Raw genomic sequence first — 14,549 nt, forward strand, 5'->3', positions numbered from 1 at the left:
CGCAACGGGAGAAGTTACAAAGTCCAGAAGCTAATCCAAAAGCTAAAAAGACGTTTCCATTAACCATCGTACTAGTACTTGATGAGCAAAAGGATCAAGGCTGCATTATTTAAAGAGCATTACCATATTCAAATCGGAGTTCTACTTCCTACGGATAATGGTTATAGTAGGCGCTTGGATTAAAAAGAAGAAGAAGAAGAAGGGGAGTCCACGATTCCGAGGAAGACTCGACCGACTGACCACGACCCGGATTCTGCATGGCTACTGACGCAGCACGGCTTCGGCGGTGGATTGTTTGCTGGCTTCAAGTCCCGAGGCACTAGTCTACATCGCTGCTGCTACTACCTGATCAATTAGTACTACTTCTAGTACGTGGTGATTTCCACACAAAAACAAACAGCATAGTCGCTGTCACTCATCACGTCGAGCTACAAGTTCAGATTCTTTCAACCGCTACGTCCACCCGAAGCTATCAAGTGATATCCGTCCAGTCTGTTTTAATAACACAGATAAATTTTTGTGTGAATGGTCACTCTGGTATGTGGCATTGTTTTGCAGGATAAATTGTTCATTACAAATGAGGCATTACACCGCGGATACGGACCACACCGGCTTACAACACTGTGGCCATCTCTCGCAACCGCCGGTTTAAAGCACCATGGCCGTCTTTTACGACCGCGCCGACTTACAACGCGGAAGACAACTTGCTCGTCCGCACCGGTTTTCAACGCCGCGGCCAATTCAACTGTCTGCTCGCATGGCCGACTCACCCATGAGTGATTTCAGCTTCACCAAGTGATCATCAACTTCATGGCGGATTATTTCCGGCCTAACATATCAGGTGACATCTATCTAAATCTATTTTTGACATATATTGTTTTTGTAAAAAAGAACAATTACGTTGGTTTTGCGTATTTTTATATGCAGGACAATTATTCGCCACAACATTGGTGTGACACCATGCATATGGAGCGCGCACTGGCGTCATTATATACTGGCTTTTAACCATTCCGCACTACTCAACGGACGCGCAAACCGCCTGTGGTCCGGTTTACATCAACACGCGGCCGGTTCTCCACCTACGCCGGCTTACAATGCCCGCAGGCGACTCCCCGTTCGCGCCGGTTCACAATACCCGCAGGCGGCTCTCCGTCCGCGCCGGTTTACAACTCCCGCGGCCGACTCTCCCGTCCGCGCCGACTTACTACGCCGCGACCGACTCATCTGGCTGTGCCGTCTCTGAAGCTGCGGCCGTCTTTATCGTCCGTCTCTCGCGGCCTGGTCTACATCAACATACCGAGCCGCACCTGTCTGCATGAGCTGGTGATTGGGCGCACAAGTCGCCGCCACTACAGTTTTGATTAACTGCAAATCGCCAGTTGGAAGGAACCATTGGCCGAGTTGCTGACACGGCTCATATGGGATCATTTACAACCCGCCGCAGTCACCTCAACCTTCTATGGATTCACATCGTGCTATCAACGCCAATGATATACAAGTTATGCCAGTTTATATCACGGTCAAATATGGAGAGTCTCAAGCCAACTCCTTGAGTCACCTTTTAGACTCGAGGGCTACGATGACATGACTCAGCGAATATTGCCAGTTTCAGCAAATTTAAGAACCCCAGGACGATGGAGGGAAGGATAACCCGGTCTCGGAGGCTACTGTTGTATTGATAAAAGTTTAAAGGCCGTCATAAAACTTCTGGTTTAGAAAGTATATGACAGTTATAAAATCCCGGCTCAATGAAGAAGATCCGGGTCATCAGAAAGGATTCCGGTTTAAAATCCGGTTCAAGGGAAGTCAGTCTGACTGAAGCTCTCAGATATCCGATTTACAGTCCGGTTCAAGGGAAATCTGTTCTCCCACAAAGCTCTGAAACGCTCAAATCCGGTTTAACAATGTCCGGTTCAAAAAGGAATTAACTTCTCGCAAGTTCGAGTTTAAAGGCCGTCAAAAAAAATTCCGGCTGAAAATGAAGATTCCGGTTTAAAATCCGGTTCAAGGGAAAGATGTCTCCCACAAAGCTTTGAAGATCTCAATATCCGGTTCAAGATCCCGGTTCAAAGAAGAATTTATCTCCTGCAAAAAGTTAAAAATTGCCGTAGAGGACCTGCTGCCACGATGCGCGGTTCAAACATGGATATTCCGCCTTACTGGCCTGACATATTATTGATCACATGGGGGCTTCTGCTTCATAAAGCAGGGTCTCTGATCTTTTACATCATGTGAGGTTACACGGAGTTGCTCTAAAGCGGCCTCCGGTTTACCCCTTGAGTTTGCTTTGCTAAAAGCATCGTGTTATATCACTTGGAGGATTGGTCGTGTCCGAACCAATACCATGCCTCTTGATAGGCGAGAGCCACCGGATCACTTGGGGACTTGGTCATGTCTGAACCAGTCATGCCTCTTGGTCGGCCTAAGGCCACATAATCACTTGGGGGCTTGGTCGAACCCGAACCATGACCACGCCATTTGGTCGGCATAAATGCCACAAGAATCACTTGGGGACCTGGCTAACTAGAACCATAGTTACACCTAACGGGAGCTTGGTCGTGTTTGGCCATGGTTACGCCATTTGATCAGTTTAAATAAATCTTTTTTGGCAAACGTTTTTGTCGTTGCTTTTGCTTCATACTTTTCTTTGAAGGGGTTTTTTTGCTTTTTATTGTGTTCTTTAAACCGACAATTTTTTTTTCAATTGACGGAACACAGTTCACGTCAATCCGGAGACTATTTGCCCGGTTTAATATCCCCTTATGGAGTAAACCGGTGTTTATCACAATCCGGCACGGTTTTATCATAAACCGGCACAATATGGAAGGAGTTATCAGTACTCAAGATTTGGGTTATCACCCTTACTACAAAAAGTTGGTAAAACCAACAATGTGATTCAATGTCACAGGTATGATATATTTCATATTTGATTATTCTAAATGCAGCCTTGGTTATAAACCCAGGTTATATGTTGGGTATTATGACCCGTCCGGCGGTAAACCACCAGGACACTTTAAACTTGTTGTATGCAGAAACAGGTTTGTTAAACCGGCCTGGTTTTTGGACTATAAGTCGCCAGCATATATATATTTGGATTGCGCCATCGGAATTATGCGCTTATAAATCATTGGGTTATATTATTCAAATAGCCAAACTTGGCTGGATTTTCATTATGATATTGAATGAATAAGGTTTTCATACCGGATTATATTATCTTGAATAGCCAACATGGCTGGATTTTTATGGTTATTAATAACCGGTATTATTGAGTTGTCAAAAGTCGCTTTAGCGCAACAGTTATTATTTTATCAAAGGATATGATTTATTCTACAATGGAAGGAATAGTCCCGAGTCGTTGCAGGCTCACGACCCGGCACTTGGGGGCTACATTATTCAAATTGAGATTACATACAAGTCTCATGTCGCTGCAAGCATGCACCATGACACTTGAGGGCTAATGCAAAGTCATTTTTACTAGTCTCATTGAAGACCCGACTCATCATATTATAATGAGCCGGCCCTTGGGGGCTACCAATTGCTCCTGTCAACAATTAAAGGTACACAAATTTTCGTCCATAATATTGAAGGATTCATTGCTCAGTTGGTAAAGCACAAAACTCTTAACCTTGTGGACGTGCGTTCAAGCCCTACGATGGAAGCTACATTATAAGGTGTTATTTTCATTGAAGTATATATCAAGTCCCGGTTCAGTATTATTTTACTAAGCCGGCCCTTGGGGGCTATGCATAACTGCTCAAGTCTACATGATTATATTTATAAAGTCCCTGCTAATTATTGCATAATGACCCGACCCTTGGGGGCTACACTGATTGAAGTTTTTGTAAGCAATTGCAAGTCCCAGGTTGCTGCAAGCATGACAACCCGGCACTTGGGGGCTACATATGTGGAGTATTCAGTTTATATGATTGAGATGAATAAACCGGATTTCTTCAAGGTTGCAACCCTGATTGGAGCAAGTCTTAAGTTATCACTATATTCTCTTCTTAAGACTTGGGGGCTACAGGTATCATGCATGTAAAGGAGGACCATCTTCAAAATTTTCAATTTTGAGCAGATCAGGAAGATCAATTGTGTGACCCGGCGTTGGTAACAATCATAACCCGGTGTCTATAAACGGTCATGACCCGGGATCATCAGTTCTTATAACCCGGCAATTTTGGCAATGATAAACCGGCAAGTTCTATATTTTCAAACCGACTGATATCAGTTGAATATTTGAAGACCAATATTTTTGTCAAATCAAGAGCATTGAAGGCCGATTCAAATGGATTATTTATTCTCAATATCTTCTACAAAGCAAATTGAGTATGAAGCTGGCCTATTAAACCGGATTTTCTAGAAAAAGGAAATGACAAGGATGATCAGGTGCCGATTTACAAGAATTTTTAACCTGGAGCATAACCTGTCAAATTTGCTCTTGAGTTTATGTTGCAGATCAGTTTAACATGGATAAATCCAAATTAAACTGGGGGCTAATGTCGGGGATATACCCCGTGGCGTAAACCGGCCGGAAGTATAAACCGGCTGGACTGGATGACTCACTGGTAACCCGCCCGGAGCTTGGCGGTTCACCGGCTACCCGCCCGGTCTTGGCAGTTCATTAGTAACCCGGCGGGCGGGTCAGATGGATGACGAGGCCCATGGCCCAGAAGGCCGGTTCATACTATGGTGGGCCGGTTTAAGAGGAAAGGCATGAGGAATATTTACCTTACAAGGAGTTAAGACCAGGGCTTGTATCCGGTTTGTATTAGAGATAGACTAGTCCTAATCCTAATAGGACTCCACATGTAAACCGCCCCTTCAACATATATAAGGAGGGGCAGGGCTCCCCAAAGAGGGGGGGGCAAGAAGAAACAATATCTAGGGCTAGACACAAAGAGGAGAGCCGGTTTACGGCGACTCCCTCATGATGATAATGAGACCTAGCCTCAAACAGCATGTAGGGCTATTACCGGATGATGTTTCCCGGGGCCTGAAGCTGTCTAAATCCTTGTCTTGCATGATGATCCGCCCTGCGTCTCTCGTCCCACTCAACCCCTCTCAAGCTACCACATAGATGTGTTGGCCTCGCGACTAAGTCCTGACACTAAGGACATCTGCCGTGACAACTCCACGACAGATTAGTTGGCCAAACCAAACGGATAATTCGAAGAGACTTGCAAAGATAACCAATCATACATAAAAGAATTCAGAGAAGATTCAAATATTATTCATAGATAGACTTGATCATAAATCGACAATTCATCGGTCTCAACAAACACACTGCAAAAAACAGATTACATCGAATAGATCTCCACAAGAGAGGGGGAGAACTTTGTATTGAGATTCAAAGAGAGAGAAGAAGCCATCTAGCTACTAACTATGGACCCGAAGGTCTGAGGTAAACTACTCACACTTCATCGGAGAGGCTATGATGATGTAGAAGCCCTCCGTGATGACGGCCCTCTTCCGGCGGAGCTTCGGAACAGGCCCCAAGATGGGATCTCGTGGATACAGAAAGTTGCGGCGGTGGAATTAGGTTTTTGGCCCCCGTTCTGATCGTTTGTGGGTACGTGTGTATATATAGGAGAAAGAAGTACGCCGGAGGAGCAACGGGGGGCCCACGAGGCAGGGGGCGCGCCCTAGGTGGGGCGCCCCCACCCTCGTGACCGCCTCTTTTGTTCCTTGGAGCAGGGTCCAAGTCTCCTGGATCACGTTCGGTGAGAAAATCACGTTCTCGAAGATTTTATTCCGTTTGGACTCTGTTTGATATTCCGTTTATCCGAAACACTGAAATAGGCAAAAAACAGCAATTCTGGGCTGGGCCTCCCGTTAATAGGTTAGTCCCAAAAATAATATAAAAGTGGAAAATAAAGCCCAATATAGTCTAAAACAGTAGATAATATAGCATGGAGCAATCAAAAATTATAGATACGTTGGAGACGTATCAGTAATTTGCTTAAAATCCTAATATGCTAGGTATTCAAGAATAATAAAATTCTCTTATGAGTGTGTTGAATACTATGAGAAGTTTGATACTTGATAATTGTTTTGAGATATGAGGATGGTGATATTAGAGTCATGCTAGTTGAGTGGTTATGAATTTGAGAAATACTTGTGTTGAAATTTGTGATTCTCGTAGCATGCACGTATGGTGAACCGTTATGTGATGAAGTCGGAGCATGATTTATTTATTAATTGTCTTCCTTATGAGTGGCGGTCGGGGACGAGCGATGGTCTTTTCCTACCAATCTATCCCCCTAGGAGCATGCGTAGTACTTTGTTTCGATAACTAATAGATTCTTGCAATAAGTATGTGAGTTCTTTATGACTAATGTTGAGTCCATGGATTATACGCACTCTCACCCTTTCACCATTGCTAGCCTCTCTAGTACCGCGCAACTTTCGCCGGTACCATAAACCCACCATATACCTTCTTCAAAACAGCCACCATACCTACCTATCATGGCAGTTCCATAGCCAGTCCGAGATATATTGCCATGTAACTTTCCACCGTTCCGTTTATTATGACACGCTCCATCATTGTCATATTGCTTCGCATGACCATGTAGTTGACATAGTATTTGTGGAAAAGCCACCGTTCATAATTCTTTCATACATGTCACTCATGCATCATTGCACATCCAGGTACACCGCCGGAGGCATTCATATAGAGTCATACTTTGTTCTAGTATCGAGTTGTAATCATTGAGTTGTAAATAAATAGAAGTGTGATGATCATCATTAATAGAGCATTGTCCCAAAAAAAGGAAGGCCAAAAAAAGAAAGGCCAAATAAAAAAATAAAAAAAATAAAAAGGGACAATGCTACTATCCTTTTACCACACTTGTGCTTCAAAGTAGCACCATGATCTTCATGATAGAGAGTCTCCTGTTGTCACTTTTATATATACTAGTGGGAATCTTTCATTATAGAACTTGGCTTGTATATTCCAATGATGGGCTTCCTCAAAATGCCCTAGGTCTTCGTGAGCAAGCGAGTTGGATGCACACCCACTTAGTTTCTTTTGTTGAGCTTTCACACATTTACAACTCTAGTGCATCCGTTGCATGGCAATCCCTACTCACTCACATTGATATCTATTAATGGGCATCTCCATAGCCCGTTGATACGCCTAGTTGATGTGAGACTATCCTCTCCCTTTTTGTCTTCTCCACAACCACCCTTCTATTCCACCTATAGTGTTATATCCATGGCTCAGGCTCATGTATTGCGTGAAAATTGAAAAAGTTTGAGAACATCAAAAGTATGAAACAATTGCTTGGCTTGTCATCGGGGTTGTGCAGGATTTAAATATTTTGTGTGGTGAAGATAGAGCATAGCCAGACTATATGATTTTGTAGGGATAAATTTCTTTGCCCATGTTATTTTGAGAAGACATGATTGCTTAGTTAGTATGCTTGAAGTATTATTATTTCTATGTCAATATGAACTTTTGTCTTGAATCTTATGGATCTGAATATTCATATCACAAGTAAGAAGAATTACATTGAAATTATGCCAACTAGCATTCCACATCAAAAATTATCTTTTTATCATTTACCTACTCGAGGACGAGCAGAAATTAAGTTTAGGGATGCTTGATACGTCTCCAACGTATCTATAATTTTTGATTGCTCCATTCTATATTATCTACTGTTTTGGGCAATATTGGGCTTTATTTTCCACTTTTATATTATTTTTGGAACTAACCTATTTTAGTGTTTCGAAGAAAAGGAATATCAAACGGAGTCGAAACGGAACAAAATCAATTGAAGAAGTTATTTTTGGAACGAAAGCCACCGGATAGACTTGGACTCCAGTTCAGGAGATACGGGAGGTGCTCACAAGGGTGGGGGCGCGTCCCCCTGCCTCGTGGGGCCCCCGTAGCTCCTCCGACGTACTTCCTGCACCCATATATATCGTCGTACCCTAAAACTTTCAGAACGAACAATAGATCGGGAGTTCCGCCGCCAGAAGCCTCCGTAGCCACCAAAAACCAATCTAGATCCGTTCCGGCACCCTGCCGGAGGGGGCAATCCTTCTCCGGTGGCCATCTTCATCATCCCGGTGCTCTCCATGATGAGGAGGGAGTAGTTCTCCCTCGGGGCTGAGGGTATGTACCAGTAGCTATGTGTTTGATCTCTCTCTCTCTCTCTCTCTCTCGTGTTCTTGATTTGGCACGATCTTGATGTATCGCGAGCTTTGCTATTATAGTTGGATCTTATGTTTCCCCTCCCCCTCTTCTCTCTTGTAATGAATTGAGTTTCCCCTTTGAAGTTATCTTATCGGATTGAGTCTTTAAAGATTTGAGAACACTTGATGTATGTCTTGCTGTGAGTATATGTGGTGACAATGGGATATCACGTGCCACTTGATGTATGTTTTGGTGACCAACTTGCGGGTTCCGCCCATGAACCTATGCATAGGGGTTGGCACACATTTTCGTCGTGATTCTCCGATAGAAACTTTGGGGCACTCTTTGAGGTCCTTTGTGTTGGTTGAATAGATGAATCTGAGATTGTGTGATGCATATCGTATAATCATACCCACGGATACTTGAGGTGACATTGGAGTATCTAGGTGACATTAGGGTTTTGATTGATTTGTGTCTTAAGGTGTTATTCTAGTACGAACTCTAGGACTGTTTGTGACACTTATAGGAATAGCCCAACAGATTGATTGGAAAGAATAACTTTTAGGTGGTTTTGTACCCTACCATAATCTCTTCGTTCGTTCTCCGCTATTAGTGACTTTGGAGTGACTCTTTGTTGCATGTTGAGGGATAGTTATGTGATCCAATTATGTTATCATTGTTGAGGGAACTTACACTAGCGAAAGTATGAACCCTAGGCCTTATTTCCTATCATTGCAATACCGTTTACGCTCACTTTTATCATTAGTTACCTTGCTGTTTTTATAATTTCAGATTACAAATACCTTTATCTACTATCCATATTGCACTTGTATCACCATCTCTTTGCCGAACTAGTGCACCTATACAATTTACCATTGTATTGTGTGTGTTGGGGACACAAGAGACTCTTTGTTATTTGGTTGCAGGGTTGCTTGAGAGAGACCATCTTCATCCTACGCCTCCTACGGATTGATAAACCTTAGGTCATCCACTTGAGGGAAATTTGCTACTGTCCTACAAACCTCTGCACTTGGAGACTCAACAACGTCTACAAGAAGAAGGTTGTGTAGTAGACATCATTCATCAATGTAATGCAGGCATGTATTCCGTATATAGTCATACGTGCTTATGGAAAAGAACTTGCATGACATCTTTTGTCCTACCCTCCCGTGGCAGTGGGGTCCTATTGGAAACTAAGGGATATTAAGGCCTCCTTTTAATAGAGAACCGGAACAAAGCATTAGCACATAGTGAATACATGAGCTCCTCAAACTATGGTCATCACCGGGAGTGGTCCCGATTATTGTCACTTCGGGGTTGCCGGATCATAACACATAGTAGGTGACTATAGACTTGCAAGATAGGATCAAGAACTCACATATATTCATGAAAACATAATAGGTTCAGATCTGAAATCATGGCACTCGGGCCCTAATGACAAGCATTAAGCATAGCAAAGTCATAGCAACATCAATCTCAGAACATAATGGATACCAGGGATCAAACCCTAACAAAACTAACTCGATTACGTGATAGATCTCATCCAACCCATCACCGTCCAGCAAGCCTACGGTGGAATTACTCACACACGGCGGTGAGCATCATGAAATTGGTGATGGAGGATGGTTGATGATGATGATGGCGACGGATTCCCCTCTCTGGAGCCCTGAACGGACTCCAGATCAGCCCTCCCGAGAGAGTTTAGGGCTTGGCGGCGGCTCCATATCGTAAAACGCGATGAATCTTTCTCCTTGATTTTTTTTCTCTCCGAACACGAATATATAGAGTTGGAGTTGGCGTCGGAGGGCATCCAGGGGGCCCACGAGGTAAGGGGCGCGCCCCCCACCCTCGTGAATAGAGTGTGGGCCCCCCTGGTCTTCATCTTTGGCGAGGATTTTTTTATTGTTTTTTCTAAGATGTTCCGTGGACTCTTAGGTCATTCCGAGAATATTTGTTTTCTGCACATAAAACAACATCATGGCAATTCTGCTGAAAACAGCATCAGTCCGGGTTAGTTCCATTCAAATCATACAAGTTAGAGTCCAAAATAAGGGCAAAAGTGTTTGGAAAAGTAGATATGACGGAGACGTATCAGCCTCTCGCGTGCCAAATTGGCGGTTTATCTAGCGCACCGGATATTTCGTGCACCCGTTGGAGATGCTTTAATGCTCCGCCGGCTGATCGCATGGAGAGTTTCGCCACCCATGCAGCCGTTAGATCGCCCTTGATCCATGCGTCTTCACGGACGCTCGCATACGTTCGTTATTTCCCTTGCGTACCACGTGCTCCTTTATCTTATCTTGCAACAGCAGCGGGCATTGCAAACCAAAGCGGCCAACGACGGCTGCAACAAAATCTTTCTTGCAAAAAAATCCGTGAGAAGAACTTTGTTGAAAAAAATCCCGCAACACAACCTATGTTACAAACAATATATTCTGCAACATAACTTTTGCTGCAATGTTTCTGCAACAAAATCTCTATTGCGAAGTAGAGGGACCACTGGATTGTGCCACATCCAACGACTCATGAGGCGACAAAATCTTTTTAAACAAAATTGTTTTGCGTATGATGAAAAGTGCGTACAATTTTTGTACGACGTGATCTCACTCGTATGTGGAATATAATCAACGGCCGATGATGACTGTCATACAGAAATCATACTTAAGTTGTCATACGTGTAGTAAGACTTTTTTTAAAATATCCGTCGGCTGACGCGTAGCAGCCTCATTGGAGAAAGGCCCGTGAAACTTGCTAGAATTTAATCTATTTTGGGTCAGCCCAATAGCAATTTCAAAAATTCCTAATAAATTCTAAAGACCCACTCAGCCCATTCGTGTAAAGCAAGAAATGGAACTAAAGTTTAGTTGCTAGTTTGATAGGAGTTGGACCTCCTTATAAGGAGGTTGTTTCCCCACATGTATGAGCATGAGAATAAGAGGGACATTCACGCGCGCTCCTACTCCACCGCCCGCCTCGTCACAACACCCCACGGGTTGCGGGAATGAGCCGAGCCGATGTCTTAATTTTTGCCACGTACGACGGGTATACAAATGGTCACACGGGAGCTGAAATGTTTTGCTGTTGTGGAGATTGAATCCAAACAGCGCGCCTGTTTGGCTCCCTTTTTTTTCTTCACCTCTCGCTGCAGTCTATTCGCCTCCTTCTCCTGTGCCCATAAAAGAGAGATCGCTCCTCTCCAGAGACACACACTAGAACATCGTCTTCCTCTCGCCATCGAGTTCTTGAGCATTGAGCTACTGCTACGATCTTCCACATCCCGGCTTGCGGCATGCACCGCTGGTCGGGACAGTAGGCCTCCGAAACCCCACCTCTTTGAGTCTTGTACGAGAGAAGGGTGATAAGGTTTTTTGGGGAGCGCTCTGCGTGACTACTGACTTGTTCATCACGGACACCCCGGACACCGACGATCACTTCCCCAACGACGACTTCTTCCCCAACATCAACCACCTCTTCGACGACATGGCCAACGAGGATGTCCACCCCAACGCCAATGCTTCTGCCGCGGCTCAGTACGTCTTCATGTTCTTTCTGTTTGAGTTTCTTTCACAGTTTCTTATTCTAGTGTCTGTTCTAGATATGTTCTGTTTTAATTCATATATGCGGATGCTATTTACCTTCTCTGACTTGTTTTATCTCTGTTATAGTCATGTTTTATCTAGTATTTCCGTTCATAAAATCACATGGTAAATTGCTCATATTTGCAACAGAACTCTTGTAACTAGGCCGTATGTTTAGCATAATTGCTACAGGAAACCATTGGAAATGCGCATTATAAAGGAACTTGGAACCTCTTTACTTTTTCTTTTCTTCTGTGAAGCCCGAAGAAGCTGTGAAGCTCGTAACAGGGAGCTACGGCGGGCGGTGGAGCAGCGAGGGGCAGCGGCAACACACATAGCGACGCGCGGTGGTGCGATAAGCTTGGCTCAGGCGCTCTGGGTGTTGGGGATCAATCGATTCAATTTTTTTTTTGCTTTTTTGATTGGCAAGAGATGTCAAGCGTCTGGCGCAAACTCCTTCATTCATCAACCCGTAAAAAAGATCCTTCCTTCATCACACATCCCTCGCGTACCCTTTCAACGCAAATGCTGGTGGTACTTGACGGCATGGTGCTGAGGTGTACTGGTGGCGACAGCGACGTGCTCAGCAGTTCGCGTCCAGGGAGGTGGTGACGTTGGGCGCCGTGGTGGCGTCGACGACAGCTAGATTGGGCAAGAATGATGTTTCAGTATAGCTCTGAAGATGGAGTGGTGATAGTTGGCAGCGGCGGCCTCTGAGAGCGCGCCAGACCGGTGCGTGCTTCATACTCAGTAAGTGGCTTGGTTGGGGCCTCAGGTCTTAGATGTTAAGCTTGACTACGAGGTCTGTGGTATTAGGCCCGGACTATCAGCATCCCTTTATCAACTAGATAGGAGTAGTGACAGATGTTGCCTAGACAGTGGCTTCAGATTTACTGCTGTATTTCTTTATAAGGTCTTTTGTGAATAATTAATAAAGTGGTTGCATGCATCGTCCATATGCAGAGGCCGGTGTCTTCCTCCTTTTCTAAAAAAACCCTTTCAACGCAAAGCAAAAACAAGCATACAAGTCATGTTGCAAGCGGCTCGGTCTGCCCGCCAGTCCGTAAGGACCGCCCGGCTAAACACAATCAAAGTGGGCAGATTTTGCGGCTGTCCCACGAAGCACAACATGCACCCGCATATTTTTTTTAGAGTTAACTAGCAAGATGCCCGTGCATTGCACGGAATATCAAGATGCATTTTTTTTATAAAACACCTGTTGTGATTGACCCATGCGGAAGTATTTTCATATGTAAAAGCTAATGATATCTCGAGAAAGAGGAGAGATAAGGTGAGGAGGAGTGGAGCGTGGTGGTGATTGGTGGTCGGACTGAGCAGAGACATGGGGATGGACGACGTCGACAACGGCCACCATGCCAGATTGTTCCAAAGGCTTTCTTTTTTAATTGCTCAACAATGAGATTGTTGAAAGATAAGGATGAACGAGGGAAGACCTTCTCTGCAAATATGGAGAGAGATGTGGATATCTTTTTGCAAAATTGTCATCGTTTGCTTTCTATCCATCAGATATAGATCGGACAGTATATATTGCAAGATGTTAGACACATCATCATTACCAACTCAGATTTTTTTTATAAGAATAGAGATGTTGCCGCTTTATTTAACAACGTTCGAAATCTCATTCGAAACTACATGAAGGACGAAGTCTGGGGGAACCCCCAACCAAACCTTACAAAGTTCATCTCCTATACGTACTTTCGCAAACTTATGCGCGGCAACATCACATAGCGCCTAACCCATGATACCTTTACCTCGGGAAACGATTGCATCAAAGTCTTTATTTTTTGAACCCATGTACCCGCATCCGTCAATATATGCCTCTCAAACCCATATTGAGATGACATGCATTGCCGTTTAAGCCGAACATCGGCCTTGTCTGGAGCTTCTATAAAATCCTGCTGCATGCAACTCAAAAAAAGAAATAAAAAATAAAAAATCCTGCTGCATGCTCCTGACTCATCCACGTTCTCTCTCTTCAAATAATCCATACCACTTTCACAAAAATAAATAAATAATCCATACCAGACTCCTCTTGCTATATGTGCAGTACTGCTCACAAATACTCTTTCGGTCCTAATGTCAAAAAATACTCTTATATTATGAGACGAAGGGAGTAGTCAGAAAAGTGCACACGCATGTGGATTATAATTAGATTGCCGTCGACTACGTACATCACATGTCATGATTGACATCATGCACATGATAACCTTAGCTAATTAGCAAGTACCGGTGACTGTGCCTGTCGGACACACATCAACCGATGTTTGAAACCAACTTTGGTCTGCTTCTTGGGCGGAGGCGATGAGGACGGTGGCGGTGGAGAAGATCGACCACGTGAACGTCGGTGCCGAGGGGTGACCTCCTCATGCATCGACGTCGTGCCGTGCCGTGCTGGCAGGTGTCGCTCAAGGGCGTGAACCTGACGCGGCTCAGTGGCCGCGGCGCGTTCGCCTACTACCTTCCCGGTGTACTCAAAGTTCGTACGACACGTGACCTATGGTATTGTTGCTACTCCCTTGTAGCTGCCAGCACGTTGTTATTTTGAGTAAATTGTAGGAAACGAAGGCTAGGTTTGCAAGAACCTAGCCTTCAATATCGATATTTTCTGCAATTTACTCTGTTATTCCGGACTAAACGGGTTCGAATGACAAAATCACAGAGACAATAGTATAAGTTACTTTAAAAAATAGACAAGGAAGTTAAAAGTAAACGACAGGGGCCTATCAGCAAGATTGCAACCATGCTTAGCTCGTCGACAGCTAGACAAACACATTTGATGTGGCTGCCAGCCGGCACGCTGTGATTGGCTGGTG

This window comes from Triticum urartu, chromosome 5A (assembly GCF_056163025.1).
Source record: "Triticum urartu cultivar PI428250 chromosome 5A, HENAU_Tu73, whole genome shotgun sequence".
Lineage (NCBI taxonomy): Eukaryota > Viridiplantae > Streptophyta > Magnoliopsida > Poales > Poaceae > Triticum > Triticum urartu.